General features: G+C 45.9%; 1 long non-coding RNA gene across 1 annotated transcript; it reads left to right on the top strand.

The window, feature by feature from the left end:
* Positions 1–287: 287 nt before the first annotated feature.
* On the top strand, positions 288–5838 carry LOC144337886 (uncharacterized). Its single transcript, XR_013411521.1, has 2 exons — positions 288–892; positions 4261–5838. It is a non-coding gene; the product is annotated as an uncharacterized LOC144337886 (long non-coding RNA).
* The last annotated feature ends 797 nt before the right edge of the window (positions 5839–6635 follow it).

Raw genomic sequence — 6635 nt, 5'->3', positions numbered from 1 at the left:
CTGGGTTAGAATTACTCCGGAGGGCTTGCGAAAACGCAGATCCCAGGGCCACGCGCTCTCCAGTGCGTCCGTGTCGGGGCGAGGCCTGGAAATCTGAATTGTTAATAAGCTTCCCCCGATGAATCCTTCCCCAAGCCAGGCCCCACCCGCTTCGGGTACTCTGGGCTGGCTAAAGATGGTCCCACTCGCCCCTGCGGCCTCCTCGGCATCTCGGAGAGGCTAGGGAGGTAGCCGCCCGCCCAGTTAGTGGCGCCGCGTGGCCTGCGGCGCGGGGCCTGCTGGGAGATGCAGTCCGCGGCGCGGCCTCGCGACTGCGCGAGCGCCCTGGGGGAGGGCCCAAGAGCCGGGCGATTCTGAAACCCCGAGTCCCTCGGAGACCCCCTGCTGTGCTTTGGGCTCTCTTCTGCGGCTGGACATCCCAGAGGAGCGCTTGGGGCCGGGTTCGCGGTACCTGCTTCCGATTTTAGATCGGATTTTAAACCTGCCCGAGACGTGCGGCGCCTGCAGTGCATTCTCCAAGTTTCAGTTTCTTGCCCAGCCCAGCAAGGGCGGGATCTGCCTTCAGCTCCGCCGTGGACTTTTGATAGTTGGGGGCGAGTGACAGGAGGGCCGCAGGGCCGATTCCCTATTGGGCGCGGTTGTGAGCTTTGTGTCGGTGAGCGGGGCTGCCCAGTTGTGAGGCGGCCCAGGTCCTCCGGGCCGTGAGATCCGCAAATGGAAGCGTCCTGGGATTGAATCTGACAACCAGTTACCGTGTGTTTAGCGCTTATATGCAGATCCATCCTGAAAACACGTTTGTATGAAGCAGATGCTATTACCAGCCCCTTCCAACAGGTGGTGGCACTGAGATAAGTCATTTGCCTGGGGTCACACAGCTAGTCTGTCACCAAAGGTGAGGTTACCATGATAGTAGAGGGTAATATGGGATTGAAGAGGTCGGTTTGGGATGACTAGGTGAAAAGAGTACTGATATTTTATCTTATTTTATTTTATTTTATTTTTCCGAGACGGAGTTTTGCTCTTGTTGCCCAGGCTGGAGTTCAATGGCGCAGTCTCAGCTGACTGCAACCTCCCCCTCCCGGGTTCAAGCGATTCTCCTGCCTCAGCCTCCTGAGTAGCCGGGATTACAGGTGTCCGCCACTACGCACGGCTAATTTTTGTATTTTTAGTAGAGACGGGGTTTCACCATGTTGGCCAAGCTGGTCTTGAATTCCTGACCTCGAGTGATTTGCCCGCCTCAGCCTCCCACTGTGCTGGGGTTACAGGTGTGAACCACCACGCCCGGCCTTTTTTTTCTTATTATATTCCAGGGAAGATGACAGATCCGCAGGCTGTCGTGGCAAATGCAGAGCCAGTGACCCCACAGCACTCAAGGTCCAGTTTGGAAAATCTTGTTTGCTTCCTAGGACCATTCTGGTGGTTTTAGGCATTCCTGTTTTTTTGTTTTTGAGATAGGGTCTTGCTCTGTCGCCCAGGCTGAAGTGCAGTGGCACGATCATTAGACATTCCTATTTCAAGAGACATAAATTCTAGACTGAAGCCTCAAAACCACTTTTTTCTGACATTTACTATGTAATCTCAGGCAAATTATGTAATCTCACCAAACCTCAGTTTCCTCATCTATTTTGAGGGAATACTATACGCACCTCACCTCATATCACTGGGTTAGGAAGAAATAAGCTGAGCTACACAGGATGCTTAGAACAGTACCTGGAGTCTCGCCCTGTCACCCAGGCTGGAGTGCAGTGGCAGGATCTCAGCTCACTACAACCTCCGCCTCTTGGGTTCAAGTGATTCTCCTGCCTCAGCCTCCTGAGTAGCTGGGATTATAGGCACCACACCCCCACACCGGCTAATTTTTGTATTTTTAGTAGAGACAGGGTTTTGCCATGTTGGCCAGGCTGGTCTCGAACTCTTGACCTCAGGTGATCCACCCGCCTCAGCCTCCCAAAGCACTGGACTTAGGGTTTTCTTTTACCTGTACCACATGCTCTTTGATCCTATTCCTAGCTTTGAAATCTGATCATAAAAAAATAGCAAATTTAAATGGCATTTCATTTGAAATGCATTTTATTTTTATTAATATGAAATATATTACCTTTCTTCATGAAAAGGTATATGATGCATTTTACTCCACTTATATTTTGATTAAATGTTCTGGAGTTTAAATTTTCCTTTGGATTAACGTTAACCAAACTGTCTTACTAATATTGTTTGATAATGTTAGTATTTAGACGTATTCCTCTATTTGCATATTAGATCACTGTTTACCAACCTATTTTTGTTTTGTTTTGAGACGGAGTTTTGCTCTTGTTGCCCAGGCTGGAGTGCAATGGCACGGATCTCGGCTCACCACAACCTCCACCTCCCAGGTTCAAGCGAATCTCCTGCCTTAGCCTCCCTAGTAGCTGGGATTATAGGCATGTGCCACCATGCCCGGCTAATTTTGTATTTTTAGTAGAGACAGGGTTTCTCCATGTTGGTCAGGCTGGTCTCGAACTCGCGACCTCAGGTGATCCACCCACCTCGGCCTCCCAAAGTGCTGGGATTACAGGCATAAGCCACCATGCCCGGCGTTTTTTGTTTTGCTTTTTTTCAGACGAGTAAACTGTCAGAGATGAGGAGGGAGAGGAAAGAACTTGGAAAGAGGGTACAACCCAAACTTTTGTCAGGGAAGGCATGGCAGGACACGTGGGAGACCACACTGGGGAACATTTTACTAATTTTCTGGATTGATGGAAACACTGTTAGATATTTGTTTTGGTTAATATCAAGACAATCTAATTCTAGGCTTCAACTAAAACAAATGTGTAAAGATTGTTTTTGCTGGTTGCCAACCAAACCAGTTTTGTTTTTTTTTTTTTTGAGATGGAGTCTCACTCTGTCGCCCAGCCGGATCTCAGCTTACTGCAAGCTCTGCCTCCCGGGTTTACGCCATTCTCCTGCCTCAGCCTCCCGAGTAGCTGGGACTATAGGTGCCTGCCACCTCGCCTGGCTAGTTTTTTTGTATTTTTTAGTAGAGACGGGGTTTCACTGTGTTAGCCAGGATGGTCTCGATCTTCTGACCTCATGATCCGCCCCTCTCGGCCTCCCAAAGTGCTGGGATTACAAGCTTGAGCCACCGCGCCCAGCCTCAGATACCAATTCTTATTTGAAAGTCTCTTAACTGAAATTAATCCAGGGCATAGTTTAACTATCACATTTACCTCTCTCTTCTCTTGGATTCAATAAGAGAATAGTTCTCAGTTTTAATATAGTCAGAATTTTAGGACAATTAACTTGATATTTTGGTTCTAACTTAGATAATTTTATTATCAAAATATTCAAAAAATGAGGTAAAACTAAATCAGTGCATTGACGTTAGCAGAATTAATTCACTCCTCTTCCCAGAGACTGGAGAATAGCTTTGAATTGAGCACAAAAGGATCTTCCCCCTATTTTGTTTTTGTTCTGTTTATTATTTTTGCAGTAAGCCTTTTGCACTCCTAGATTTTGTTCTAATGTTGAAAAACTGCCTATTATGCTAGGCACAGTGGCTCACACCTGTAATCCTAGCACTTTAGGAGGCCGAGGCAAGAAGATTGCTTGAGCCAGGAGTTCAAGACCAGCCTGGGCAACAGAGAGAGCCCTTCTCTCTACAAAATTTTTTTTAAATTATCAGGACATGGTAGCACATGTCTGTGGTCCCAGCTACTCCAGAAGCTAAGGTGGGAGGATCCCTTAAGCCTGGGAGGTCAAGGCTGCAGTGAGTTGAGATTGTGCCACTGCAGTCCAGCCTGGGAGACATTGCAAGACCATGTCTCAAAAAATGCCAACTGCCTGTTAGAGGCTCCAGGTGAAATAATCCTAATTTAGAAGGAAATGAATATGGAGAGGCCATCTGTCCTGGAAATCAGCCTGAACTCAGGAAAAATCAGTGTGACCCAGACTATCATGTTCCCTGTATTTCTTATGACCAGTATATCTAGTCCCAAACCCTGACCTGTACTTCCCATTGGAGCATAGAGAAGAGCCATGGGTGCAGGAATAGCAGGATTCCAAAGGAAAGAAACAATGACTTGGCTCCAGGAGAGGTGAGTGTTCACTGGAAAGAAACAGGAAGAAAGAAAAGAAAAATTCAGCATTACTTGGAATAAAAGCCTTTGGGATTCTATTTAGCAGTTTCTATTTTCTCTCTACTACTTTAATACAACTCTTTTTTCTGCCTCTCTCTTTCTCCTTGGACAAGGTGATATCTGCAATTTCTTTTTCTTCTTACAGGTTTTGAGATCAGGAGAGAAAATGCAGATTCTTCAAAGCAGAAGAAATGTCTGACTCTACATCTATTGTTACTTCAGAGAAGAATAAAATTGAATCACCAATTTTACCAAAAAAAAGACTATAAACATTTAGGAAATCAGTAGAGAAACACCCCAGATTTAGCCAAACTTGTAGATGATCAGAACCTCTCTATAAGGAGAGAAACCTGAGAACAGAATGGGAAGGCAAACTCAGCTCTTAGCTTTTCCTTAGTGTTTATAAGCAATCAGCTCCCAAATCAGGGTGTTTTAACAACTGGGAAGCCATCCCATATTTCCAGTCTAGGAGGCATTTCCCAGCACTTTGGAAGGCATAAGCAGAAGGATCACTTGAGCCCAAGAGCATGGGACCAGCCAGGACAACATAGTGAGATACCATTTCTACAAAAAAATACAAAAATTAGCCAGGTATGGTGGCAAATGCCTGTGGTCCTAGTTGCTTGGGAGGCTGAGGTGGGAGGACCGCATGAGTCCAGGAGATCGAGGCTACAGTGAGCCATGATCGCACCACTGCATTCCAGCCTGATACCCTAGAAGCTAATACCATGACACTGGGTTTCTGAAAAAAGAAAAGCTTTGTATTGCAAGTCGACTCACAAGGAGACAAGAATATCAAGCTCAAAGCTGTCCCGTGTTGGCTTTAAGGCAGTTATTTTTATTAGAAAAGGTTCAGGTGGTGGATTCTGAGATTAGTAGGTGATTAGTGGAAGGAAAGGGGACGTCTGGAAAGTCCTTGGGCTTTCACAGTTATCTCTTCAGGCTACGTAATGGGTCTCGTGCAAATTCAGGGACAGCATGAAACCTGTGGTGAAAATTCAGGCTGTGATGTCAGCAAGCTCGTTCTGTGCAGACTCCAGTCAGCCTTATTAGCTCCAACAGATTTCTGCTTGTTGTTCTTCTATCTCATAAGGAAGGAATTTCAGCATTTCGTCAGCATTTCAGCAAGTTGTTTCTTCTCTTTTCCATTTTTTTTTTTTTTTTTTTTGAGAAGGAGTTTAGCTGCAACACCCAGGCTGGAGTGCAATAGTGTGATATAGGCTCACTGCAACCTCCGCTTCCCAGGTTCAAGTGATTTTCCTGCCTCAGCCTCCCAAGCAGCTGGGACTACAGGCGCCCACCAACATGCCGGGCCTCGAACTCCTGACCTCAAGTCATCCACCCACCTCAGCCTCCCAAAGTGCTGGGATTACAGGCGTGAGCCACTGCACCTGGCCAGCAAGTTGTTTCTCATCTGCCATCCTGCAGACTCAAGAATTTATGTTAGTTACTGATTTCTTTAACTCTTTGGGGCACAGTTTCAGTAGCCACACTTTTTTTTTAAGGCTCCTAGAAAATTAAAATAGCACAAAAATTGTGGTATATTTTACATATCTGCATTTAGATAACATCTTCAACACTCAACACAAGACCACAGCTGGATATTTTACTGGTGATAACTTCAAAAATCTAAAACTTAAGACACAAGACCACAGCTGGATATTTTACTGGTGATAACTTCAAAAATCTAAAACTTAAGACCTTTAATAAACATGAAACCATACTAAATGGCTCTACTTTGTACTCTTTTCGTTTTTTGTAGAGACAGAGCCTTGCTATGTTGCCCAGGTTTGTCTTGAACTCCTGGGCTCATGCGATCCTCCCACCTTGTCCTCCCAAACTGCTGGGATTAAAGATGTGAGCCACTGCACCTGGCTCCTACTTGGTATTTTATGGTAACTCTTCAGCCATCTCTCCCCAATTAGGACCCCTTTTTAAGAGGAAGGGAAGCTGACGGTCAGCAGGAAGGACTAGAGGCCCCTCACCTTGGTCAGTGAATGGGAGGGACACACTTCCACTACCTTGTCTCCTGGGTTTTATTTTTATAAAATAATTTTTAACTTTTAAAAATTTCACAAATCTGTAACAGCCAAATCTTCTGGGTTTTAAACATGGTCACAGATGTTTTTTGCCACTCATCCCATCAAGAAGTGGGGCGTCTGTCCCTCTGCCTTGTATCTGGGCGGCTTGTGACTGCTACCAATGAAATACAATGAAATACAGATGCGGTGTGGCCTCCAGGGTGAGGTCATAAAAGGCCTTGAAACCTCTATCTTGTTTGCTGGGAGAACTTGCACGTGGAGCCGGTGTAAGAAGTCTAGTTACCCTGAGAACATCATGCTGGAGTGGCTGCACATAGCTGTCTGGTGGAGAGTCCAGAGGTGCTTTTGCTTCTTGTAAAATAGGGGAAAAAAGTCAAACAAATAGACACTGCCATTGATTAGTTGTGGATGGTGGTCATATAGGTATTTGTTAGGTTTTGTGTATTTGAACTGAGGCAGAATAGGGTCTGGAGGCAGG

Source organism: Macaca mulatta, chromosome 20 (genome assembly GCF_049350105.2).
Source record: "Macaca mulatta isolate MMU2019108-1 chromosome 20, T2T-MMU8v2.0, whole genome shotgun sequence".
NCBI classification, from domain to species: Eukaryota; Metazoa; Chordata; class Mammalia; order Primates; family Cercopithecidae; genus Macaca; species Macaca mulatta.
Note: the sequence above shows the minus strand (reverse complement) of the source record. Positions and strands in the feature narration are given on the sequence as shown.